Source organism: Cinclus cinclus, chromosome 25 (genome assembly GCF_963662255.1).
Source record: "Cinclus cinclus chromosome 25, bCinCin1.1, whole genome shotgun sequence".
In the NCBI taxonomy this organism is placed as follows: Eukaryota; Metazoa; Chordata; class Aves; order Passeriformes; family Cinclidae; genus Cinclus; species Cinclus cinclus.
Window position 1 is genome coordinate 7,736,556 of NC_085070.1, and position 27,118 is coordinate 7,763,673.

Below are 27,118 nucleotides of genomic sequence, written 5' to 3' on the forward strand. Positions count from 1 at the left end.
ACCCGGTCGTGGGCTTTTGCCTCCAAAAATTCCATAAGGACGAGGATTTCTCCCAGACCAAAGCTGCCCCCTCCTCCAAACCTGGCTGCCATCGGAGGCCCAAACGCGCCCTACAAAATGACACCTGCCAAGTGGGCTCTTGAGTTTGGCTTCTTGGGGAAAAGTGCCTCCTTTCAAAGCCAACTTCCCTGCATCCGGTCCTGGGCTTTTGCCTACAAAAATTCCATAAGGACGAGGATTTCTCCCAGACCAAAGCTGCCCCCTCCTCCAAACCTAGCTGCCATCGGAGGCCCAAACGCGCCCTACAAAATGACACCTGCCAAGTGGGCTCTTGAGTTTGGCTTCTTGGGGAAAAGTGCCTCCTTTCAAAGCCAACATGCCTAACTTGCCTGCGGCCCGTCCTGGGCTTTTGCCTACAAAAATTCCATAAGGACGAGGATTTCTCCCAGACCAAAGCTGCCCCCTCCTCCAAACCTGGCTGCCATCGGAGGCCCAAACGCGCCCTACAAAATGACACCTGCCAAGTGGGCTCTTGAGTTTGGCTTCTTGGGGAAAAGTGACTCCTTTCAAAACCAACTTGCCGGCGTCCCGTCCCGGGCTTTTGCCTCCAAAAATTCCATAAGGACGAGGATTTCTCCCAGACCAAAGCTGCCCCCTCCTCCAAACCTGGCTGCCATCGGAGGCCCAAACACGCCCTACAAAATGACAACTGCATTGTGGGCTCTTGCGTTTGGATTCTTGGGGAAAAGTGCCTCCTTTCGGAGTCAACTTGCCTGCGGCCCGTTCTGGGATTTGCCTACAAAAATTCCATAAGGACGAGGATTTCTCCCAGACGAAAGCTTCCCCTTCCTCCTAACCTGGCTGCCATCGGAGGCCCAAACGTGCCCTACAAAATGACATCTGCCAAGTGGGGTCTTGAGTTTGGCTTCTTGGGGAAAAGTGCCTCCTTTCAAAGCCAACTTGCCTAACTTGCCTGCGGCCCGTCCTGGGCTTTAGACTACGAAAATTCCATAAGGACGAGGATTTCTCCCAGACCAAAGCTGCCCCCTCCGCCAAACCTGGCTGCCATCGGAGGCCCAAACGCGCCCTACAAAATGACACCTGTCAAGTGGGCTCTTGAGTTTGGCTTCTTGGGGAAAAGTGCCTCCTTTCAAAGCCAACTTGCCTGCATCCGGTCCTGGGCTTTTGCCTACAAAAATTCCATAAGGACGAGGATTTCTCCCAGACCAAAGCTGCCCCCTCCTCCAAACCTGGCTGCCATCGGAGGCCCAAACGCTCCCTACAAAATGACACCTGCCAAGTGGGCTCTTGAGTTTGGCTTCTTGGGGAAAAGTGCCTCCTTTCAAAGCCAACTTCCCTGCACCCGGTCGTGGGCTTTTGCCTCCAAAAATTCCATAAGGACGAGGATTTCTCCCAGACCAAAGCTGCCCCCTCCTCCAAACCTGGCTGCCATCGGAGGCCCAAACGCTCCCTACAAAATGACATCTGCCAAGTGGGCTCTTGAGTTTGGCTTCTTGGGGAAAAGTGCCTCCTTTCAAAGCCAACTTCCCTGCATCCGGTCCTGGGCTTTTGCCTACAAAAATTCCATAAGGACGAGGATTTCTCCCAGACCAAAGCTGCCCCCTCCTCCAAACCTGGCTGCCATCGGAGGCCCAAACGCGCCCTACAAAATGACACCTGCCAAGTGGGCTCTTGAGTTTGGCTTCTTGGGTGGAAGTGCCTCCTTTCAAAGCCAACTTGCCTAACTTGCCTGCGGCCCGTCCTGGGCTTTTGCCTACAAAAATTCCATAAGGACGAGGATTTCTCCCAGACCAAAGCTGCCCCCTCCTCCAAACCTGGCTGCCATCGGAGGCCCAAACGCGCCCTACAAAATGACACCTGCCAAGTGGGCTCTTGAGTTTGGCTTCTTGGGGAAAAGTGACTCCTTTCAAAACCAACTTGCCGGCGTCCCGTCCCGGGCTTTTGCTACAAAAATTCCATAAGGACGAGGATTCCTCCCAGACCAAAGCTGCCCCCTCCTCCAAACCTGGCTGCCATCGGAGGCCCAAACACGCCCTACAAAATGACAACTGCATTGTGGGCTCTTGCGTTTGGATTCTTGGGGAAAAGTGCCTCCTTTCGGAGTCAACTTGCCTGCGGCCCGTTCTGGGATTTGCCTACAAAAATTCCATAAGGACGAGGATTTCTCCCAGACGAAAGCTTCCCCTTCCTCCTAACCTGGCTGCCATCGGAGGCCCAAACGTGCCCTACAAAATGACATCTGCCAAGTGGGGTCTTGAGTTTGGCTTCTTGGGGAAAAGTGCCTCCTTTCAAAGCCAACTTGCCTAACTTGCCTGCGGCCCGTCCTGGGCTTTTGCCTCCAAAAATTCCAGAAGGACGAGGATTTCTCCCAGACCAAAGCTGCCCCCTCCTCTAAACCTGGCTGCCATCGGAGGCCCAAACGCGCCCTACAAACTGACACCTGCCAAGTGGGCTCTTGAGTTTGGCTTCTTGGGGAAAAGTGCCTCCTTTCGGAGTCAACTTGCCTGCGGCCCATGCAGGGCTTTTGCCGACAAAAATTCCATAAGGACGAGGATTTCTCCCAGACCAAAGCTGCCCCCTCCTCCAAACCTGGCTGCCATCGGAGGCCCAAACGCGCCCTACAAAATGACACCTGCCAAGTGGGCTCTTGAGTTTGGCTTCTTGGGGAAAAGTGCCTCCTTTCAAAGCCAACTTGCCTGCATCCGGTCCTGGGCTTTTGCCTACAAAAATTCCATAAGGACGAGGATTTCTCCCAGACCAAAGCTGCCCCCTCCTCCAAACCTGGCTGCCATCGGAGGCCCAAACGCGCCCTACAAAATGACATCTCCCAAGTGGGCTCTTGAGTTTGGCTTCTTGGGGAAAAGTGCCTCCTTTCAAAGCCAACTTCCCTGCATCCGGTCCTGGGCTTTTGCCTACAAAAATTCCATAAGGACGAGGATTTCTCCCAGACCAAAGCTGCCCCCTCCTCCAAACCTGGCTGCCATCGGAGGCCCAAACGCGCCCTACAAAATGACACCTGCCAAGTGGGCTCTTGAGTTTGGCTTCTTGGGGAAAAGTGCCTCCTTTCAAAGCCAACATGCCTAACTTGCCTGCGGCCCGTCCTGGGCTTTTGCCTACAAAAATTCCATAAGGACGAGGATTTCTCCCAGACCAAAGCTGCCCCCTCCTCCAAACCTGGCTGCCATCGGAGGCCCAAACGCGCCCTACAAAATGACACCTGCCAAGTGGGCTCTTGAGTTTGGCTTCTTGGGGAAAAGTGACTCCTTTCAAAACCAACTTGCCGGCGTCCCGTCCCGGGCTTTTGCTACAAAAATTCCATAAGGACGAGGATTTCTCCCAGACCAAAGCTGCCCCCTCCTCCAAACCTGGCTGCCATCGGAGGCCCAAACACGCCCTACAAAATGACAACTGCATTGTGGGCTCTTGCGTTTGGATTCTTGGGGAAAAGTGCCTCCTTTCGGAGTCAACTTGCCTGCGGCCCGTTCTGGGATTTGCCTACAAAAATTCCATAAGGACGAGGATTTCTCCCAGACGAAAGCTTCCCCTTCCTCCTAACCTGGCTGCCATCGGAGGCCCAAACGTGCCCTACAAAATGACATCTGCGAAGTGGGGTCTTGAGTTTGGCTTCTTGGGGAAAAGTGCCTCCTTTCAAAGCCAACTTGCCTAACTTGCCTGCGGCCCGTCCTGGGCTTTTGCCTCCAAAAATTCCAGAAGGACGAGGATTTCTCCCAGACCAAAGCTGCCCCCTCCTCCAAACCTGGCTGCCATCGGAGGCCCAAACGCGCCCTACAAAATGACACCTGCCAAGTGGGCTCTTGAGTTTGGCTTCTTGGGGAAAAGTGCCTCCTTTCAAAGCCAACTTGCCTGCATCCGGTCCTGGGCTTTTGCCTACAAAAATTCCATAAGGACGAGGATTTCTCCCAGACCAAAGCTGCCCCCTCCTCCAAACCTGGCTGCCATCGGAGGCCCAAACGCTCCCTACAAAATGACACCTGCCAAGTGGGCTCTTGAGTTTGGCTTCTTGGGGAAAAGTGCCTCCTTTCAAAGCCAACTTCCCTGCACCCGGTCGTGGGCTTTTGCCTCCAAAAATTCCAGAAGGACGAGGATTTCTCCCAGACCAAAGCTGCCCCCTCCTCCAAACCTGGCTGCCATCGGAGGCCCAAACGCGCCCTACAAAATGACATCTGCCAAGTGGGGTCTTGAGTTTGGCTTCTTGGAGGAAAGTGCCTCCTTTCAAAGCAAACTTGCCTGCGGCCCGTCCTGGGCTTTTTCCTACAAAAATTCCATAAGGACGAGGATTTCTCCCAGACCAAAGCTGCCCCCTCCTCCAAACCTGGCTGCCATCGGAGGCCCAAACGCGCCCTACAAAATGACACCTGCCAAGTGGGCTCTTGAGTTTGGCTTCTTGGGGAAAAGTGCCTCCTTTCAAAGCCAACTTGCCTGCATGCGGTCCTGGGCTTTTGCATACAAATATTCCAGAAGGACGAGGATTTCTCCCAGACCAAAGCTGCCCCCTCCTCCAAACCTGGCTGCCATCGGAGGCCCAAACGCGCCCTACAAAATGACACCTGCCAAGTGGGCTCTTGAGTTTGGCTTCTTGGGGAAAAGTGCCTCCTTTCAAAGCCAACTTCCCTGCACCCGGTCGTGGGCTTTTGCCTACAAAAATTCCGTAAGGACGAGGATTTCTCCCAGACCAAAGCTGCCCCCTCCTCCAAACCTGGCTGCCATCGAGGCCCAAACGCGCCCTACAAAATGACATCTGCCAAGTGGGCTATTCAGTTTGGCTTCTTGGGGAAGAGTGACTGCTTTCAAAACCAACTTGCCTGCGTCCCGTCCCGGGCTTTTGCTACAAAAATTCCATAAGGACGAGGATTCCTCCCAGACCAAAGCTGCCCCCTCCTCCTAACCTGGCTGCCATCGGAGGCCCAAACGTGCCCTACAAAATGACACCTGCCAAGTGGGCTCTTGAGTTTGGCTTCTTGGGGAAAGGTGCCTCCATTCGGAGTCAACTTGCCTGCGGCCCATGCAGGGCTTTTGCCTACAAAAATTCCATAAGGACGAGGATTTCTCCCAGACCAAAGTTGCCCCCTCCTCCAAACCTGGCTGCCATCGGAGGCCCAAACGCGCCCCACAAAATGACATCTGCATTGAGGGTTCTTGAGTTTGGCTTCTTGGGGAAAAGTGCCTCCTTTCGGAGCCAACTTGCCTAACTTGCCTGCGGCCCGTCCTGGGCTTTTGCTGCAAAAATTCCATAAGGACGAGGATTTCTCCCAGACCAAAGCTGCCCCCTCCTCCAAACCTGGCTGCCATGGGAGGCCCAAACACGCCCTTCAAAATGACATCTGCATTGTGGGTTCTTGAGTTTGGCTTCTTGGGGAAAAGTGCCTCCTTTCAAAGCCAACTTGCCTAACTTGCCTGCGGCCCATGCGGGGTTTTTGCCTACAAAAATTCCATAAGGACGAGGATTTCTCCCAGACCAAAGCTGCCCCCTCCTCCAAACCTGGCTGCCATCGGAGGCCCAAACGCGCCCTACAAAATGACACCTGCCAAGTGGGCTCTTGAGTTTGGCTTCTTGGGGAAAAGTGCCTCCTTTCAAAGCCAACTTGCCTGCGTCCCGTCCCGGGCTTTTGCTACAAAAATTCCATAAGGACGAGGATTCCTCCCAGACCAAAGCTGCCCCCTCCTCCAAACCTGGCTGCCATCGGAGGCCCAAACGCGCCCTACAAAATGACATCTGCCAAGTGGGCTCTTGAGTTTGGCTTTCTGGGGAAAAGTGCCTCCTTTCGGAGTCAACTTGCCTGCGGCCCGTCCTGGGCTTTTGCCTCCAAAAATTCCATAAGGACGAGGATTTCTCCCAGACCAAAGCTGCCCCCTCCTCCAAACCTGGCTGCCATCGGAGGCCCAAACGTGCCCTACAAAATGACATCTGCCAAGTGGGCTCTTGAGTTTGGCTTCTTGGGTGGAAGTGCCTCCTTTCAAAGCCAACTTGCCTGCGGCCTGTCCTGGGCTTTTGCCTACAAAAATTCCATAAGGACGAGGATTTCTCCCAGACCAAAGCTGCCCCCTCCTCCAAACCTAGCTGCCATCGGAGGCCCAAACGCGCCCTACAAAATGACATCTGCCAAGTGGGCTCTTGAGTTTGGCTTCTTGGGGAAAAGTGCCTCCTTTCAAAGCCAACTTCCCTGCACCCGGTCGTGGGCTTTTGCCTCCAAAAATTCCATAAGGACGAGGATTTCTCCCAGACCAAAGCTGCCCCCTCCTCCAAACCTGGCTGCCATCGGAGGCCCAAACGCGCCCTACAAAATGACACCTGCCAAGTGGGCTCTTGAGTTTGGCTTCTTGGGGAAAAGTGCCTCCTTTCAAAGCCAACTTCCCTGCATCCGGTCCTGGGCTTTTGCCTACAAAAATTCCATAAGGACGAGGATTTCTCCCAGACCAAAGCTGCCCCCTCCTCCAAACCTGGCTGCCATCGGAGGCCCAAACGCGCCCTACAAAATGACACCTGCCAAGTGGGCTCTTGAGTTTGGCTTCTTGGGGAAAAGTGCCTCCTTTCAAAGCCAACATGCCTAACTTGCCTGCGGCCCGTCCTGGGCTTTTGCCTACAAAAATTCCATAAGGACGAGGATTTCTCCCAGACCAAAGCTGCCCCCTCCTCCAAACCTGGCTGCCATCGGAGGCCCAAACGCGCCCTACAAAATGACACCTGCCAAGTGGGCTCTTGAGTTTGGCTTCTTGGGGAAAAGTGACTCCTTTCAAAACCAACTTGCCGGCGTCCCGTCCCGGGCTTTTGCCTCCAAAAATTCCATAAGGACGAGGATTTCTCCCAGACCAAAGCTGCCCCCTCCTCCAAACCTGGCTGCCATCGGAGGCCCAAACACGCCCTACAAAATGACAACTGCATTGTGGGCTCTTGCGTTTGGATTCTTGGGGAAAAGTGCCTCCTTTCGGAGTCAACTTGCCTGCGGCCCGTTCTGGGATTTGCCTACAAAAATTCCATAAGGACGAGGATTTCTCCCAGACGAAAGCTTCCCCTTCCTCCTAACCTGGCTGCCATCGGAGGCCCAAACGTGCCCTACAAAATGACATCTGCCAAGTGGGGTCTTGAGTTTGGCTTCTTGGGGAAAAGTGCCTCCTTTCAAAGCCAACTTGCCTAACTTGCCTGCGGCCCGTCCTGGGCTTTAGACTACGAAAATTCCATAAGGACGAGGATTTCTCCCAGACCAAAGCTGCCCCCTCCGCCAAACCTGGCTGCCATCGGAGGCCCAAACGCGCCCTACAAAATGACACCTGCCAAGTGGGCTCTTGAGTTTGGCTTCTTGGGGAAAAGTGCCTCCTTTCAAAGCCAACTTGCCTGCATCCGGTCCTGGGCTTTTGCCTACAAAAATTCCATAAGGACGAGGATTTCTCCCAGACCAAAGCTGCCCCCTCCTCCAAACCTGGCTGCCATCGGAGGCCCAAACGCTCCCTACAAAATGACACCTGCCAAGTGGGCTCTTGAGTTTGGCTTCTTGGGGAAAAGTGCCTCCTTTCAAAGCCAACTTGCCTGCACCCGGTCGTGGGCTTTTGCCTCCAAAAATTCCATAAGGACGAGGATTTCTCCCAGACCAAAGCTGCCCCCTCCTCCAAACCTGGCTGCCATCGGAGGCCCAAACGCGCCCTACAAAATGACATCTGCCAAGTGGGCTCTTGAGTTTGGCTTCTTGGGGAAAAGTGCCTCCTTTCAAAGCCAACTTCCCTGCATCCGGTCCTGGGCTTTTGCCTCCAAAAATTCCATAAGGACGAGGATTTCTCCCAGACCAAAGCTGCCCCCTCCTCCAAACCTGGCTGCCATCGGAGGCCCAAACGCGCCCTACAAAATGACACCTGCCAAGTGGGCTCTTGAGTTTGGCTTCTTGGGGAAAAGTGCCTCCTTTCAAAGCCAACATGCCTAACTTGCCTGCGGCCCGTCCTGGGCTTTTGCCTACAAAAATTCCATAAGGACGAGGATTTCTCCCAGACCAAAGCTGCCCCCTCCTCCAAACCTGGCTGCCATCGGAGGCCCAAACGCGCCCTACAAAATGACACCTGCCAAGTGGGCTCTTGAGTTTGGCTTCTTGGGGAAAAGTGACTCCTTTCAAAACCAACTTGCCGGCGTCCCGTCCCGGGCTTTTGCTACAAAAATTCCATAAGGACGAGGATTTCTCCCAGACCAAAGCTGCCCCCTCCTCCAAACCTGGCTGCCATCGGAGGCCCAAACACGCCCTACAAAATGACAACTGCATTGTGGGCTCTTGCGTTTGGATTCTTGGGGAAAAGTGCCTCCTTTCGGAGTCAACTTGCCTGCGGCCCGTTCTGGGATTTGCCTACAAAAATTCCATAAGGACGAGGATTTCTCCCAGACGAAAGCTTCCCCTTCCTCCTAACCTGGCTGCCATCGGAGGCCCAAACGTGCCCTACAAAATGACATCTGCCAAGTGGGGTCTTGAGTTTGGCTTCTTGGGGAAAAGTGCCTCCTTTCAAAGCCAACTTGCCTAACTTGCCTGCGGCCCGTCCTGGGCTTTTGCCTCCAAAAATTCCAGAAGGACGAGGATTTCTCCCAGACCAAAGCTGCCCCCTCCTCTAAACCTGGCTGCCATCGGAGGCCCAAACGCGCCCTACAAACTGACACCTGCCAAGTGGGCTCTTGAGTTTGGCTTCTTGGGGAAAAGTGCCTCCTTTCGGAGTCAACTTGCCTGCGGCCCATGCAGGGCTTTTGCCGACAAAAATTCCATAAGGACGAGGATTTCTCCCAGACCAAAGCTGCCCCCTCATCCAAACCTGGCTGCCATCGGAGGCCCAAACGCGCCCTACAAAATGACACCTGCCAAGTGGGCTCTTGAGTTTGGCTTCTTGGGGAAAAGTGCCTCCTTTCAAAGCCAACTTGCCTGCATCCGGTCCTGGGCTTTTGCCTACAAAAATTCCATAAGGACGAGGATTTCTCCCAGACCAAAGCTGCCCCCTCCTCCAAACCTGGCTGCCATCGGAGGCCCAAACGTGCCCTACAAAATGACATCTGCCAAGTGGGCTCTTGAGTTTGGCTTCTTGGGTGGAAGTGCCTCCTTTCAAAGCCAACTTGCCTGCGGCCTGTCCTGGGCTTTTGCCTACAAAAATTCCATAAGGACGAGGATTTCTCCCAGACCAAAGCTGCCCCCTCCTCCAAACCTAGCTGCCATCGGAGGCCCAAACGCGCCCTACAAAATGACATCTGCCAAGTGGGCTCTTGAGTTTGGCTTCTTGGGGAAAAGTGCCTCCTTTCAAAGCCAACTTCCCTGCACCCGGTCGTGGGCTTTTGACTCCAAAAATTCCATAAGGACGAGGATTTCTCCCAGACCAAAGCTGCCCCCTCCTCCAAACCTGGCTGCCATCGGAGGCCCAAACGCGCCCTACAAAATGACACCTGCCAAGTGGGCTCTTGAGTTTGGCTTCTTGGGGAAAAGTGCCTCCTTTCAAAGCCAACTTCCCTGCATCCGGTCCTGGGCTTTTGCCTACAAAAATTCCATAAGGACGAGGATTTCTCCCAGACCAAAGCTGCCCCCTCCTCCAAACCTAGCTGCCATCGGAGGCCCAAACGCGCCCTACAAAATGACACCTGCCAAGTGGGCTCTTGAGTTTGGCTTCTTGGGGAAAAGTGCCTCCTTTCAAAGCCAACATGCCTAACTTGCCTGCGGCCCGTCCTGGGCTTTTGCCTACAAAAATTCCATAAGGACGAGGATTTCTCCCAGACCAAAGCTGCCCCCTCCTCCAAACCTGGCTGCCATCGGAGGCCCAAACGCGCCCTACAAAATGACACCTGCCAAGTGGGCTCTTGAGTTTGGCTTCTTGGGGAAAAGTGACTCCTTTCAAAACCAACTTGCCGGCGTCCCGTCCCGGGCTTTTGCCTCCAAAAATTCCATAAGGACGAGGATTTCTCCCAGACCAAAGCTGCCCCCTCCTCCAAACCTGGCTGCCATCGGAGGCCCAAACACGCCCTACAAAATGACAACTGCATTGTGGGCTCTTGCGTTTGGATTCTTGGGGAAAAGTGCCTCCTTTCGGAGTCAACTTGCCTGCGGCCCGTTCTGGGATTTGCCTACAAAAATTCCATAAGGACGAGGATTTCTCCCAGACGAAAGCTTCCCCTTCCTCCTAACCTGGCTGCCATCGGAGGCCCAAACGTGCCCTACAAAATGACATCTGCCAAGTGGGGTCTTGAGTTTGGCTTCTTGGGGAAAAGTGCCTCCTTTCAAAGCCAACTTGCCTAACTTGCCTGCGGCCCGTCCTGGGCTTTAGACTACGAAAATTCCATAAGGACGAGGATTTCTCCCAGACCAAAGCTGCCCCCTCCGCCAAACCTGGCTGCCATCGGAGGCCCAAACGCGCCCTACAAAATGACACCTGTCAAGTGGGCTCTTGAGTTTGGCTTCTTGGGGAAAAGTGCCTCCTTTCAAAGCCAACTTGCCTGCATCCGGTCCTGGGCTTTTGCCTACAAAAATTCCATAAGGACGAGGATTTCTCCCAGACCAAAGCTGCCCCCTCCTCCAAACCTGGCTGCCATCGGAGGCCCAAACGCTCCCTACAAAATGACACCTGCCAAGTGGGCTCTTGAGTTTGGCTTCTTGGGGAAAAGTGCCTCCTTTCAAAGCCAACTTCCCTGCACCCGGTCGTGGGCTTTTGCCTCCAAAAATTCCATAAGGACGAGGATTTCTCCCAGACCAAAGCTGCCCCCTCCTCCAAACCTGGCTGCCATCGGAGGCCCAAACGCGCCCTACAAAATGACATCTGCCAAGTGGGCTCTTGAGTTTGGCTTCTTGGGGAAAAGTGCCTCCTTTCAAAGCCAACTTCCCTGCATCCGGTCCTGGGCTTTTGCCTACAAAAATTCCATAAGGACGAGGATTTCTCCCAGACCAAAGCTGCCCCCTCCTCCAAACCTGGCTGCCATCGGAGGCCCAAACGCGCCCTACAAAATGACACCTGCCAAGTGGGCTCTTGAGTTTGGCTTCTTGGGTGGAAGTGCCTCCTTTCAAAGCCAACTTGCCTAACTTGCCTGCGGCCCGTCCTGGGCTTTTGCCTACAAAAATTCCATAAGGACGAGGATTTCTCCCAGACCAAAGCTGCCCCCTCCTCCAAACCTGGCTGCCATCGGAGGCCCAAACGCGCCCTACAAAATGACACCTGCCAAGTGGGCTCTTGAGTTTGGCTTCTTGGGGAAAAGTGACTCCTTTCAAAACCAACTTGCCGGCGTCCCGTCCCGGGCTTTTGCTACAAAAATTCCATAAGGACGAGGATTCCTCCCAGACCAAAGCTGCCCCCTCCTCCAAACCTGGCTGCCATCGGAGGCCCAAACACGCCCTACAAAATGACAACTGCATTGTGGGCTCTTGCGTTTGGATTCTTGGGGAAAAGTGCCTCCTTTCGGAGTCAACTTGCCTGCGGCCCGTTCTGGGATTTGCCTACAAAAATTCCATAAGGACGAGGATTTCTCCCAGACGAAAGCTTCCCCTTCCTCCTAACCTGGCTGCCATCGGAGGCCCAAACGTGCCCTACAAAATGACATCTGCCAAGTGGGGTCTTGAGTTTGGCTTCTTGGGGAAAAGTGCCTCCTTTCAAAGCCAACTTGCCTAACTTGCCTGCGGCCCGTCCTGGGCTTTTGCCTCCAAAAATTCCAGAAGGACGAGGATTTCTCCCAGACCAAAGCTGCCCCCTCCTCTAAACCTGGCTGCCATCGGAGGCCCAAACGCGCCCTACAAACTGACACCTGCCAAGTGGGCTCTTGAGTTTGGCTTCTTGGGGAAAAGTGCCTCCTTTCGGAGTCAACTTGCCTGCGGCCCATGCAGGGCTTTTGCCGACAAAAATTCCATAAGGACGAGGATTTCTCCCAGACCAAAGCTGCCCCCTCCTCCAAACCTGGCTGCCATCGGAGGCCCAAACGCGCCCTACAAAATGACACCTGCCAAGTGGGCTCTTGAGTTTGGCTTCTTGGGGAAAAGTGCCTCCTTTCAAAGCCAACTTGCCTGCATCCGGTCCTGGGCTTTTGCCTACAAAAATTCCATAAGGACGAGGATTTCTCCCAGACCAAAGCTGCCCCCTCCTCCAAACCTGGCTGCCATCGGAGGCCCAAACGCTCCCTACAAAATGACACCTGCCAAGTGGGCTCTTGAGTTTGGCTTCTTGGGGAAAAGTGCCTCCTTTCAAAGCCAACTTCCCTGCACCCGGTCGTGGGCTTTTGCCTCCAAAAATTCCATAAGGACGAGGATTTCTCCCAGACCAAAGCTGCCCCCTCCTCCAAACCTGGCTGCCATCGGAGGCCCAAACGCGCCCTACAAAATGACATCTCCCAAGTGGGCTCTTGAGTTTGGCTTCTTGGGGAAAAGTGCCTCCTTTCAAAGCCAACTTCCCTGCATCCGGTCCTGGGCTTTTGCCTACAAAAATTCCATAAGGACGAGGATTTCTCCCAGACCAAAGCTGCCCCCTCCTCCAAACCTGGCTGCCATCGGAGGCCCAAACGCGCCCTACAAAATGACACCTGCCAAGTGGGCTCTTGAGTTTGGCTTCTTGGGGAAAAGTGCCTCCTTTCAAAGCCAACATGCCTAACTTGCCTGCGGCCCGTCCTGGGCTTTTGCCTACAAAAATTCCATAAGGACGAGGATTTCTCCCAGACCAAAGCTGCCCCCTCCTCCAAACCTGGCTGCCATCGGAGGCCCAAACGCGCCCTACAAAATGACACCTGCCAAGTGGGCTCTTGAGTTTGGCTTCTTGGGGAAAAGTGACTCCTTTCAAAACCAACTTGCCGGCGTCCCGTCCCGGGCTTTTGCTACAAAAATTCCATAAGGACGAGGATTTCTCCCAGACCAAAGCTGCCCCCTCCTCCAAACCTGGCTGCCATCGGAGGCCCAAACACGCCCTACAAAATGACAACTGCATTGTGGGCTCTTGCGTTTGGATTCTTGGGGAAAAGTGCCTCCTTTCGGAGTCAACTTGCCTGCGGCCCGTTCTGGGATTTGCCTACAAAAATTCCATAAGGACGAGGATTTCTCCCAGACGAAAGCTTCCCCTTCCTCCTAACCTGGCTGCCATCGGAGGCCCAAACGTGCCCTACAAAATGACATCTGCCAAGTGGGCTCTTGAGTTTGGCTTCTTGGGGAAAAGTGCCTCCTTTCAAAGCCAACTTGCCTAACTTGCCTGCGGCCCGTCCTGGGCTTTTGCCTACAAAAATTCCAGAAGGACGAGGATTTCTCCCAGACCAAAGCTGCCCCCTCCTCCAAACCTGGCTGCCATCGGAGGTCCAAACGCGCCCTACAAAATGACACCTGCCAAGTGGGCTCTTGAGTTTGGCTTCTTGGGGAAAAGTGCCTCCTTTCAAAGCCAACTTGCCTGCATCCGGTCCTGGGCTTTTGCCAACAAAAATTCCATAAGGACGAGGATTTCTCCCAGACCAAAGCTGCCCCCTCCTCCAAACCTGGCTGCCATCGGAGGCCCAAACGCTCCCTACAAAATGACACCTGCCAAGTGGGCTCTTGAGTTTGGCTTCTTGGGGAAAAGTGCCTCCTTTCAAAGCCAACTTCCCTGCACCCGGTCGTGGGCTTTTGCCTCCAAAAATTCCAGAAGGACGAGGATTTCTCCCAGACCAAAGCTGCCCCCTCCTCCAAACCTGGCTGCCATCGGAGGCCCAAACGCGCCCTACAAAATGACATCTGCCAAGTGGGGTCTTGAGTTTGGCTTCTTGGAGGAAAGTGCCTCCTTTCAAAGCAAACTTGCCTGCGGCCCGTCCTGGGCTTTTTCCTACAAAAATTCCATAAGGACGAGGATTTCTCCCAGACCAAAGCTGCCCCCTCCTCCAAACCTGGCTGCCATCGGAGGCCCAAACGCGCCCTACAAAATGACACCTGCCAAGTGGGCTCTTGAGTTTGGCTTCTTGGGGAAAAGTGCCTCCTTTCAAAGCCAACTTGCCTGCATGCGGTCCTGGGCTTTTGCATACAAATATTCCAGAAGGACGAGGATTTCTCCCAGACCAAAGCTGCCCCCTCCTCCAAACCTGGCTGCCATCGGAGGCCCAAACGCGCCCTACAAAATGACACCTGCCAAGTGGGCTCTTGAGTTTGGCTTCTTGGGGAAAAGTGCCTCCTTTCAAAGCCAACTTCCCTGCACCCGGTCGTGGGCTTTTGGCTACAAAAATTCCGTAAGGACGAGGATTTCTCCCAGACCAAAGCTGCCCCCTCCTCCAAACCTGGCTGCCATCGAGGCCCAAACGCGCCCTACAAAATGACATCTGCCAAGTGGGCTATTCAGTTTGGCTTCTTGGGGAAGAGTGACTCCTTTCAAAACCAACTTGCCTGCGTCCCGTCCCGGGCTTTTGCTACAAAAATTCCATAAGGACGAGGATTCCTCCCAGACCAAAGCTGCCCCCTCCTCCTAACCTGGCTGCCATCGGAGGCCCAAACGTGCCCTACAAAATGACACCTGCCAAGTGGGCTCTTGAGTTTGGCTTCTTGGGGAAAGGTGCCTCCATTCGGAGTCAACTTGCCTGCGGCCCATGCAGGGCTTTTGCCTACAAAAATTCCATAAGGACGAGGATTTCTCCCAGACCAAAGTTGCCCCGTCCTCCAAACCTGGCTGCCATCGGAGGCCCAAACGCGCCCTACAAAATGACATCTGCCAAGTGGGCTCTTGAGTTTGGCTTCTTGGGGAAAAGTGCCTCCTTTCGGAGCCAACTTGCCTAAATTGCCTGCGGCCCGTCCTGGGCTTTTGCCTACAAAAATTCCATAAGGACGAGGATTTCTCCCAGACCAAAGCTGCCCCCTCCTCCAAACCTGGCTGCCATCGGAGGCCCAAACGTGCCCTACAAACTGACATCTGCCAAGTGGGCTCTTGATTTTGGCTTCTTGGGTGAAAATGCCTCCTTTCAAAGCAAACTTGCCTGCGGCCCGTGCTGGGTTTTTGCCTACAAAAATTCCATAAGGACGAGGATTTCTCCCAGACCAAAGCTGCCCCCTCCTCCAAACCTGGCTGCCATCAGAGGCCCAAACGCGCCCTACAAAATGACATCTGCCAAGTGGGCTCTTGAGTTTGGCTTCTTGGGGAAAAGTGCCTCCTTTCAAAGCCAACTTGCCTAACTAGCCTGCGGCCCATCCTGGGCTTTTGCCTCCAAAAATTCCATAAGGACGAGGATTTCTCCCAGACCAAAGCTGCCCCCTCCTCCAAACCTGGCTGCCATCGGAGGCCCAAACGCGCCCTACAAAATGACACCTGCCAAGTGGGCTCTTGAGTTTGGCTTCTTGGGGAAAAGTGCCTCCTTTCAAAACCAACTTGCCGGCGTCCCGTCCCGGGCTTTTGACTCCAAAAATTCCATAAGGACGAGGATTTCTCCCAGACCAAAGCTGCCCCCTCCTCCAAACCTGGCTGCCATCGGAGGCCCAAACACGCCCTACAAAATGACAACTGCATTGTGGGCTCTTGCGTTTGGCTTCTTGGGGAAAAGTGCCTCCTTTCGGAGTCAACTTGCCTGCGGCCCGTCCTGGGATTTGCCTACAAAAATTCCATAAGGACGAGGATTTCTCCCAGACGAAAGCTTCCCCTTCCTCCTAACCTGGCTGCCATCGGAGGCCCAAACGTGCCCTACAAAATGACATCTGCCAAGTGGGGTCTTGAGTTTGGCTTCTTGGGGAAAAGTGCCTCCTTTCAAAGCCAACTTGCCTAACTTGCCTGCGGCCCGTCCTGGGCTTTTGCCTCCAAAAATTCCAGAAGGACGAGGATTTCTCCCAGACCAAAGCTGCCCCCTCCTCCAAACCTGGCTGCCATCGGAGGCCCAAACGCGCCCTACAAAATGACACCTGCCAAGTGGGCTCTTGAGTTTGGCTTCTTGGGTAAAAGTGACTCCTTTCAAAACCAACTGGCCTGCGTCCCGTCCCGGACTTTTGCTACAAAAATTCCATAAGGACGAGGATTTCTCCCAGACCAAAGCTGCCCCCTCCTCCAAACCTGGCTGCCATCGGAGGCCCAAACGCTCCCTACAAAATGACACCTGCCAAGTGGGCTCTTGAGTTTGGCTTCTTGGGGAAAAGTGCCTCCTTTCAAAGCCAACTTCCCTGCACCCGGTCGTGGGCTTTTGCCTCCAAAAATTCCATAAGGACGAGGATTTCTCCCAGACCAAAGCTGCCCCCTCCTCCAAACCTGGCTGCCATCGGAGGCCCAAACGCGCCCTACAAAATGACACCTGCCAAGTGGGCTCTTGAGTTTGGCTTCTTGGGGAAAAGTGCCTCCTTTCAAAGCCAACTTCCCTGCATCCGGTCCTGGGCTTTTGCCTACAAAAATTCCATAAGGACGAGGATTTCTCCCAGACCAAAGCTGCCCCCTCCTCCAAACCTGGCTGCCATCGGAGGCCCAAACGCGCCCTACAAAATGACACCTGCCAAGTGGGCTCTTGAGTTTGGCTTCTTGGGGAAAAGTGCCTCCTTTCAAAGCCAACATTCCTAACTTGCCTGCGGCCCGTCCTGGGCTTTTGCCTACAAAAATTCCATAAGGACGAGGATTTCTCCCAGACCAAAGCTGCCCCCTCCTCCAAACCTGGCTGCCATCGGAGGCCCAAGCGCGCCCTACAAAATGACACCTGCCAAGTGGGCTCTTGAGTTTGGCTTCTTGGGGAAAAGTGCCTCCTTTCAAAGCCAACTTCCCTGCACCTGGTCCTGGGCTTTTGCCTCCAAAAATTCCATAAGGACGAGGATTTCTCCCAGACCAAAGCTACCCCCTCCTCCAAACCTGGCTGCCATCGGAGGCCCAAACGCGCCCTACAAAATGACGCCTGCCAAGTGGGCTCTTGAGTTTGGCTTCTTGGGGCAAAGTGCCTCCTTTCAAAGCCAACATGCCTAACTTGCCTGCGGCCCGTCCTGGGCTTTTGCCTACAAAAATTCCATAAGGACGAGGATTTCTCCCAGACCAAAGCTACCCCCTCCTCCAAACCTGGCTGCCATCGGAGGCCCAAACGCGCCCTACAAAATGACGCCTGCCAAGTGGGCTCTTGAGTTTGGCTTCTTGGGGAAAAGTGCCTCCTTTCAAAGCCAACTTCCCTGCATCCGGTCCGGGGCTTTTGCCTAAAAAAATTCCATAAGGACGAGGATTTCTCCCAGACCAAAGCTGCCCCCTCCTCCAAACCTGGCTGCCATCGGAGGCCCAAACGCGCCCTACAAAATGACACCTGCCAAGTGGGCTCTTGAGTTTGGCTTCTTGGGTGGAAGTGCCTCCTTTCAAAGCCAACTTGCCTAACTTGCCTGCGGCCCGTCCTGGGCTTTTGCCTACAAAAATTCCATAAGGACGAGGATTTCTCCCAGACCAAAGCTGCCCCCTCCTCCAAACCTGGCTGCCATCGGAGGCCCAAACGCGCCCTACAAAATGACACCTGCCAAGTGGGCTCTTGAGTTTGGCTTCTTGGGGAAAAGTGCCTCCTTTCAAAGCCAACATGCCTAACTTGCCTGCAGCCCGTCCTGGGCTTTTGCCTACAAAAATTCCAGAAGGACGAGGATTTCTCCCAGACCAAAGCTGCCCCCTCCTCCAAACCTGGCTGCCATCGGAGGCCCAAGCGCGCCCTACAAAATGACACCTGCCAAGTGGGCTCTTGAGTTTGGCTTCTTGGGGAAAAGTGCCTCCATTCGGAGTCAACTTGTCTGCACCTGGTCCAGGGCTTTTGCCTACAAAAATTCCATAAGGACGAGGATTTCTCCCAGACCAAAGCTGCCCCCTCCTCCAAACCTGGCTGCCATCGGAGGCCCAAACGCGCCCTACAAAATGACATCTGCATTGTGGGTTCTTGAGTTTGGCTTCTTGGGGAAAAGTGCCTCCTTTCGAAGCCAACTTGCCTGCGGCCCGTCCTGGGCTTTTGCCTACAAAAATTCCATAAGGACGAGGATTTCTCCCAGAACAAAGCTACCCCCTCCTCCAAACCTGGCTGCCATCGGAGGCCCAAACGCGCCTTACAAAATGACGCCTGCCAAGTGGGCTCTTGAGTTTGGCTTCTTGGGGCAAAGTGCCTCCTTTCAAAGCCAACATGCCTAACTTGCCTGCGGCCCGTCCTGGGCTTTTGCCTCCAAAAATTCCATAAGGACGAGGATTTCTCCCAGACCAAAGCTGCCCCCTCCTCCAAACCTGGCTGCCATCGGAGGCACAAACGCGCCCTACAAAATGACATCTGCCAAGTGGGCTCTTGAGTTTGGCTTCTTGGGGAAAAGTGCCTCCTTTCAAAGCCAACTTCCCTGCATCCGGTCCTGGGCTTTTGCCTACAAAAATTCCATAAGGACGAGGATTTCTCCCAGACCAAAGCTGCCCCCTCCTCCAAACCTGGCTGCCATCGGAGGCCCAAACGCGCCCTACAAAATGACACCTGCCAAGTGGGCTCTTGAGTTTGGCTTCTTGGGGAAAAGTTCCTCCATTCGGAGTCAACTTGCCTGCGGCCCATGCAGGGCTTTTGCCTACAAAAATTCCATAAGGACGAGGATTTCTCCCAGACCAAAGCTGCCCCCTCCTCCAAACCTGGCTGCCATCGGAGGCCCAAACGTGCCCTACAAACTGACATCTGCCAAGTGGGCTCTTGATTTTGGCTTCTTGGGTGAAAATGCCTCCTTTCAAAGCAAACTTGCCTGCGGCCCGTGCTGGGTTTTTGCCTACAAAAATTCCATAAGGACGAGGATTTCTCCCAGACCAAAGCTGCCCCCTCCTCCAAACCTGGCTGCCATCGGAGGCCCAAACGCGCCCTACAAAATGACATCTGCCAAGTGGGCTCTTGAGTTTGGCTTCTTGCGGAAAAGTGCCTCCTTTCAAAGCCAACTTGCCTAACTAGCCTGCGGCCCGTGCTGGGCTTTAGACTACAAAAATTCCATAAGGACGAGGATTTCTCCCAGACCAAAGCTGCCCCCTCCTCCAAACCTGGCTGCCATCAGAGGCCCAAACGCGCCCTACAAAATGACATCTGCCAAGTGGGCTCTTGAGTTTGGCTTCTTGGGGAAAAGTGCCTCCTTTCAAAGCCAACTTGCCTAACTAGCCTGCGGCCCATCCTGGGCTTTTGAGTACAAAAATTCCAGAAGGACGAGGATTTCTCCCAGAACAAAGCTGCCCCCTCCTCCAAACCTGGCTGCCATCGGAGGCCCAAACGCGCCCTACAAACGGACATCTGCATTGTGGGTTCTTGAGTTTGGCTTCTTGGGGAAAAGTGCCTCCTTTCAAAGCCAACTTGCCTAACTTGCCTGCGGCCCGTCCTGGGCTGTTGCCTATAAAAATTCCATAACGACAAGGATTTCTCCCAGACCAAAGCTGCCCCCTCCTCCAAACCTGGCTGCCATCGGAGGCCCAAACACGCCCTACAAAATGACATCTGCCAAGTGGGCTCTTGAGTTTGGCTTCTTGGGGAAAAGTGACTTCTTTTAAAACCAACTTGCCTGCTTCCCGTCCCGGACTTTTGCTACAAAAATTCCATAAGGACGAGGATTCCTCCCAGACCAAAGCTGCCCCCTCCTCCAAACCTGGCTGCCATCGGAGGCCCAAACGCGCCCTACAAAATGACATCTGCCAAGTGGGCTCTTGAGTTTGGCTTCTTGGGGAAAAGTGTCTCCTTTCGGAGTCAACTTGCCGGCGGCCCATGCAGGGCTTTTGCCTACAAAAATTCCATAAGGACGAGGATTTCTCCCAGAACAAAGCTGCCCCCTCCTCCAAACCTGGCTGCCATCGGAGGCCCAAACGTGCCCTACAAAATGACATCTGCATTGTTGGCGCTTGAGTTTCGCTTCTTGGGTGGAAGTGCCTCCTTTCAAAGTCAACTTGCCTGCGGCCCGTCCTGGGCTTTTGCCTCCAAAAATTCCATATGGACGAGGATTTCTCCCAGACCAAAGCTGCCCCCTCCTCCAAACCTGGCTGCCATTGGAGGCCCAAACGCGCCCTACAAAATGACATCTGCCAAGTGGGCTCTTGAGTTTGGCTTCTTGGGGGAAAGTGCCTCCTTTCAAAGCCAACTTGCCTAACTAGCCTGCGGCCCGTGCTGGGCTTTAGACTACGAAAATTCCATAAGGACGAGGATTTCTCCCAGACCAAAGCTGCCCCCTCCTCCAAACCTGGCTGCCATCAGAGGCCCAAACGCGCCCCACAAAATGACATCTGCCAAGTGGGCTCTTGAGTTTGGCTTCTTGGGGAAAAGTGCCTCCTTTCGGAGCCAACTTGCCTAACTTGCCTGCGGCCCGTCCTGGGCTTTTGCCTACAAAAATTCCAGAAGGACGAGGATTTCTCCCAGACCAAAGCTGCCCCCTCCTCCAAACCTGGCTGCCATCGGAGGCCCAAACGTGCCCTAGAAAATGACACCTGCCAAGTGGGCTCTTGAGTTTGGCTTCCTGGGGAAAAGTGCCTCCTTTCGGAGTCAACTTGCCTGCGGCCCATGCAGGGCTTTTGCCTCCAAAAATTCCATAAGGACGAGGATTTCTCCCAGACCAAAGCTGCCCCCTCCTCCAAACCTGGCTGCCATCGGAGGCCCAAACGCGCCCTACAAAATGACATCTGCCAAGTGGGCTCTTGAGTTTGGCTTCTTGGGGAAAAGTGCCTCCTTTCGGAGGCAACTTGCCGGCGGCCCATGCAGGGCTTTTGCCTACAAAAATTCCAGAAGGACGAGGATTTCTCCCAGACCAAAGCTGCCCCCTCCTCCAAACCTGGCTGCCATCGGAGGCCCAAACACGCCCTACAAAATGACATCTGCCAAGTGGGCTCTTGAGTTTGGCTTCTTGGGTGGAAGTGCCTCCTTTCAAAGCCAACTTGCCTGCGGCCCGTCCTGGGCTTTTGCCTACAAAAATTCCAGAAGGACGAGGATTTCTCCCAGAACAAGCTGCCCCCTCCTCCAAACCTGGCTGCCATCGGAGGCCCAAACGCGCCCTACAAAATGACATCTGCCAAGTGGGCTCTTGAGTTTGGCTTCTTGGGGGAAAGTGCCTCCTTTCAAAGCCAACTTGCCTAACTAGCCTGCGGCCCGTGCTGGGCTTTAGACTACAAAAATTCCATAAGGACGAGGATTTCTCCCAGACCAAAGCTGCCCCCTCCTCCAAACCTGGCTGCCATCGGAGGCCCAAACACGCCCTACAAAATGACACCTGCCAAGTGGGCTCTTGAGTTTGGCTTCTTGGGGAAAAGTGACTGCTTTCAAAACCAACTTGCCTGCATCCCGTCTCGGACTTTTGCTACAAAAATTCCATAAGGACGAGGATTTCTCCCAGACCAAAGCTGCCCCCTCCTCCAAACCTGACTGCCATCGGAGGCCCAAACGCGCCCCACAAAATGACACCTGCTTTGAGGGTTCTTGAGTTTGGCTTCCTGGGGAAAAGTGCCTCCTTTCGGAGTCAACTTGCCTGCGGCCCATGCAGGGCTTTTGCCTACAAAAATTCCATAAGGACGAGGATTTCTCCCAGACCAAAGCTGCCCCCTCCTCCAAACCTGGCTTCCATCGGAGGCCCAAACGCGCCCTACAAAATGACATCTGCCAAGTGGGCTCTTGAGTTTGGCTTCTTGGGGGAAAGTGCCTCCTTTCAAAGCCAACTTGCCTAACTAGCCTGCGGCCCGTGCTGGGCTTTAGACTACAAAAATTCCATAAGGACGAGGATTTCTCCCAGACCAAAGCTGCCCCCTCCTCCAAACCTGGCTGCCATCGGAGGCCCAAACGCGCCCTACAAAATGACATCTGCCAAGTGGGCTCTTGAGTTTGGCTTCTTGCGGAAAAGTGCCTGCTTTCAAAGCCAACTTGCCTAACTAGCCTGCGGCCCGTGCTGGGCTTTAGACTACAAAAATTCCAGAAGGACGAGGATTTCTCCCAGACCAAAGCTGCCCCCTCCTCCAAACCTGGCTGCCATCGGAGGCCCAAACGTGCCCTAGAAAATGACACCTGCCAAGTGGGCTCTTGAGTTTGGCTTCCTGGGGAAAAGTGCCTCCTTTCGGAGTCAACTTGCCTGCGGCCCATGCAGGGCTTTTGCCTCCAAAAATTCCATAAGGACGAGGATTTCTCCCAGACCAAAGCTGCCCCCTCCTCCAAACCTGGCTGCCATCGGAGGCCCAAACGCGCCCTACAAAATGACATCTGCCAAGTGGGCTCTTGAGTTTGGCTTCTTGGGGAAAAGTGCCTCCTTTCGGAGGCAACTTGCCGGCGGCCCATGCAGGGCTTTTGCCTACAAAAATTCCATAAGGACGAGGATTTCTCCCAGACCAAAGCTGCCCCCTCCTCCAAACCTGGCTGCCATCGGAGGCCCAAACGTGCCCTAAAAAATGACATCTGCCAAGTGGGCTCTTGAGTTTGGCTTCTTGGGTGGAAGTGCCTCCTTTCAAAGCCAACTTGCCTGCGGCCCGTCCTGGGCTTTTGCCTACAAAAATTCCAGAAGGACGAGGATTTCTCCCAGACCAAAGCTGCCCCCTCCTCCAAACCTGGCTGCCATCGGAGGCCCAAACGCGCCCTACAAAATGACATCTGCCAAGTGGGCTCTTGAGTTTGGCTTCTTGGGGGAAAGTGCCTCCTTTCAAAGCCAACTTGCCTAACTAGCCTGCGGCCCGTGCTGGGCTTTAGACTACAAAAATTCCATAAGGACGAGGATTTCTCCCAGACCAAAGCTGCCCCCTCCTCCAAACCTGGCTGCCATCGGAGGCCCAAACACGCCCTACAAAATGACATCTGCCAAGTGGGCTCTTGAGTTTGGCTTCTTGGGGAAAAGTGACTGCTTTCAAAACCAACTTGCCTGCATCCCGTCTCGGACTTTTGCTACAAAAATTCCATAAGGACGAGGATTTCTCCCAGACCAAAGCTGCCCCCTCCTCCAAACCTGACTGCCATCGGAGGCCCAAACGCGCCCCACAAAATGACACCTGCTTTGAGGGTTCTTGAGTTTGGCTTCCTGGGGAAAAGTGCCTCCTTTCGGAGTCAACTTGCCTGCGGCCCATGCAGGGCTTTTGCCTACAAAAATTCCATAAGGACGAGGATTTCTCCCAGACCAAAGCTGCCCCCTCCTCCAAACCTGGCTGCCATCGGAGGCCCAAACGCGCCCTACAAAATGACATCTGCCAAGTGGGCTCTTGAGTTTGGCTTCTTGGGGGAAAGTGCCTCCTTTCAAAGCCAACTTGCCTAACTAGCCTGCGGCCCGTGCTGGGCTTTAGACTACAAAAATTCCATAAGGACGAGGATTTCTCCCAGACCAAAGCTGCCCCCTCCTCCAAACCTGGCTGCCATCGGAGGCCCAAACGCGCCCTACAAAATGACATCTGCCAAGTGGGCTCTTGAGTTTGGCTTCTTGCGGAAAAGTGCCTGCTTTCAAAGCCAACTTGCCTAACTAGCCTGCGGCCCGTGCTGGGCTTTAGACTACAAAAATTCCAGAAGGACGAGGATTTCTCCCAGACCAAATCTGCCCCCTCCTCCAAACCTGGCTGCCATCGGGGGCCCAAACGTGCCCTACAAAATGACACCTGCCAAGTGGGCTCTTGAGTTTGGCTTCTTGGGGAAAAGTGCCTCCTTTCAAAGCCAACTTGCCTAACTTGCCTGCGGCCCGTCCTGGGCTTTTGCCTACAAAAATTCCATAAGGACGAGGATTTCTCCCAGACCAAAGCTGCCCCCTCCTCCAAACCTGGCTGCCATCGGAGGCCCAAACGTGCCCTACAAAATGACATCTGCCAAGTGGGCTCTTGAGTTTGGCTTCTTGGGGAAAAGTGACTCCTTTAAAAACCAACTTGCCTGCTTCCCGTCCCTGACTTTTGCTACAAAAATTCCATAAGGACGAGGATTCCTCCCAGACCAAAGCTGCCCCCTCCTCCAAACCTGGCTGCCATCGGAGGCCCAAACGCGCCCTACAAAATGACATCTGCCAAGTGGGCTCTTGAGTTTGGCTTCTTGGGGAAAAGTGCCTCCTTTCGGAGTCAACTTGCCGGCGGCCCATGCAGGGCTTTTGCCTACAAAAATTCCATAAGGACGAGGATTTCTCCCAGACCAAAGCTGCCCCCTCCTCCAAACCTGGCTGCCATCAGAGGCCCAAACGTGCCCTACAAAATGACATCTGCCAAGTGGACTCTTGAGTTTGGCTTCTTGGGGGAAAAGTGCCTCCTTTCAAAGCCAACTTGCCTGCGGCCCGTCCTGGGCTTTTGCCTACAAAAATTCCATAAGGACGAGGATTTCTCCCAGACCAAAGCTGCCCCCTCCTCCAAACCTGGCTGCCATCGGAGGCCCAAACGCGCCCTACAAAATGACATCTGCCAAGTGGGCCCTTGAGTTTGGCTTCTTGGGGGAAAAGTGCCTCCTTTCAAAGCCAACTTGCCTAACTAGCCTGCGGCCCGTGCTGGGCTTTAGACTACAAAAATTCCATAAGGACGAGGATTTCTCCCAGAACAAAGCTGCCCCCTCCTCCAAACCTGGCTGCCATCAGAGGCCCAAACGCGCCCCACAAAATGACATCTGCCAAGTGGGCTCTTGAGTTCGGCTTCTTGGGGAAAAGTGCCTCCTTTCAGAGCCAACTTGCCTAACTTGCCTGCGGCCCGTCCTGGGCTTTTGCCTCCAAAAATTCCATAAGGACGAGGATTTCTCCCAGACCAAAGCTGCCCCCTCCTCCAAACCTGGCTGCCATCGGAGGCCCAAACGCGCCCCACAAAATGGCACTTGCATTGAGGGTTCTTGAGTTTGGCTTCCTGGGGAAAAGTGCCTCCTTTCGGGGTCAACTTGCCTGCGGCCCATGCAGGGCTTTTGCCTACAAAAATTCCAGAAGGACGAGGATTCCTCCCAGACCAAAGCTGCCCCCTCCTCCAAACCTGGCTGCCATCGGAGGCCCAAACGCGCCCTACAAAATGACACCTGCCAAGTGGGCTCTTGAGTTTGGCTTCTTGGGGAAAAGTGACTCCTTTCAAAACCAACTTGCCTGCATCCCGTCTCGGACTTTTGCTACAAAAATTCCATAAGGACGAGGATTCCTCCCAGACCAAAGCTGCCCCCTCCTCCAAACCTGGCTGCCATCGGAGGCCCAAACGCGCCCTACAAAATGACACCTGCCAAGTGGGCTCTTGAGTTTGGCTTCTTGGGGAAAAGTGACTCCTTTCAAAACCAACTTGCCTGCATCCCGTCTCGGACTTTTGCTACAAAAATTCCATAAGGACGAGGATTCCTCCCAGACCAAAGCTGCCCCCTCCGCCAAACCTGGCTGCCATCGGAGGTCCAAACGCGCCCTACAAAATGACATCTGCCAAGCGGGCTCTTGAGTTTGGCTTCTTGGGGAAAAGTGCCCCCTTTCGGAGTCAACTTGCCGGCGGCCCATGCAGGGCTTTTGCCTACAAAAATTCCATAAGGACGAGGATTTCTCCCAGACCAAAGCTGCCCCCTCCTCCAAACCTGGCTGCCATCGGAGGCCCAAACGCGCCCTACAAAATGACATCTGCCAAGTGGGCTCTTGAGTTTGGCTTCTTGGGTGGAAGTGCCTCCTTTCAAAGCCAACTTGCCTGCGGCCCGTCCTGGGCTTTTGCCTACAAAAATTCCATAAGGACGAGGATTTCTCCCAGACCAAAGCTGCCCCCTCCTCCAAACCTGGCTGCCATCGGAGGCCCAAACGCGCCCTACAAAAGGACATCTGCCAAGTGGGCTCTTGAGTTTGGCTTCTTGGGGGAAAGTGCCTCCTTTCAAAGCCAACTTGCCTAACTAGCCTGCGGCCCGTGCTGGGCTTTAGACTACAAAAATTCCATAAGGACGAGGATTTCTCCCAGACCAAAGCTGCCCCCTCCTCCAAACCTGGCTGCCATCGGAGGCCCAAACGCGCCCTACAAAATAACATCTGCCAAGTGGGCTCTTGAGTTTGGCTTCTTGGGGGAAAGTGCCTCCTTTCAAAGCCAACTTGCCTAACTAGCCTGCGGCCCGTGCTGGGCTTTAGACTACAAAAATTCCATAAGGACGAGGATTTCTCCCAGACCAAAGCTGCCCCCTCCTCCTAACCTGGCTGCCATCAGAGGCCAAAACGCGCCCCACAAAATGACATCTGCATTGTGGGTTCTTGAGTTTGGCTTCCTGGGGAAAAGTGCCTCCTTTCGGAGCCAACTTGCCTAACTTGCCTGCGGCCCGTCCTGGGCTTTTGCCTCCAAAAATTCCATAAGGACGAGGATTTCTCCCAGACCAAAGCTGCCCCCTCCTCCAAACCTGACTGCCATCGGAGGCCCAAACGCGCCCCACAAAATGACACCTGCTTTGAGGGTTCTTGAGTTTGGCTTCCTGGGGAAAAGTGCCTCCTTTCGGAGTCAACTTGCCTGCGGCCCATGCAGGGCTTTTGCCTACAAAAATTCCATAAGGACGAGGATTTCTCCCAGACCAAAGCTGCCCCCTCCTCCAAACCTGGCTGCCATCGGAGGCCCAAACGCGCCCTACAAAATGACATCTGCCAAGTGGGCTCTTGAGTTTGGCTTCTTGGGGGAAAGTGCCTCCTTTCAAAGCCAACTTGCCTAACTAGCCTGCGGCCCGTGCTGGGCTTTAGACTACAAAAATTCCAGAAGGACGAGGATTTCTCCCAGACCAAAGCTGCCCCCTCCTCCAAACCTGGCTGCCATCGGGGGCCCAAACGTGCCCTACAAAATGACACCTGCCAAGTGGGCTCTTGAGTTTGGCTTCTTGGGGAAAAGTGCCTCCTTTCAAAGCCAACTTGCCTAACTTGCCTGCGGCCCGTGCTGGGCTTTTGCCTACAAAAATTCCATAAGGACAAGGATTTCTCCCAGACCAAAGCTGCCCCCTCCTCCAAACCTGGCTGACATCGGAGGCCCAAACGCGCCCTACAAAATGACATCTGCCAAGTGGGCTCTTGAGTTTGGCTTCTTGGGGAAAAGTGACTCCTATAAAAACCAACTTCCCTGCTTCCCGTCTCGGACTTTTGCTACAAAAATTCCATAAGGACGAGGATTCCTCCCAGACCAAAGCTGCCCCCTCCTCCAAACCTGGCTGCCATCGGAGGCCCAAACGCGCCCTACAAAATGACATCTGCCAAGTGGGCTCTTGAGTTTGGCTTCTTGGGGAAAAGTGCCTCCTTTCGGAGTCAACTTGCCGGCGGCCCATGCAGGGCTTTTGCCTACAAAAATTCCATAAGGACGAGGATTTCTC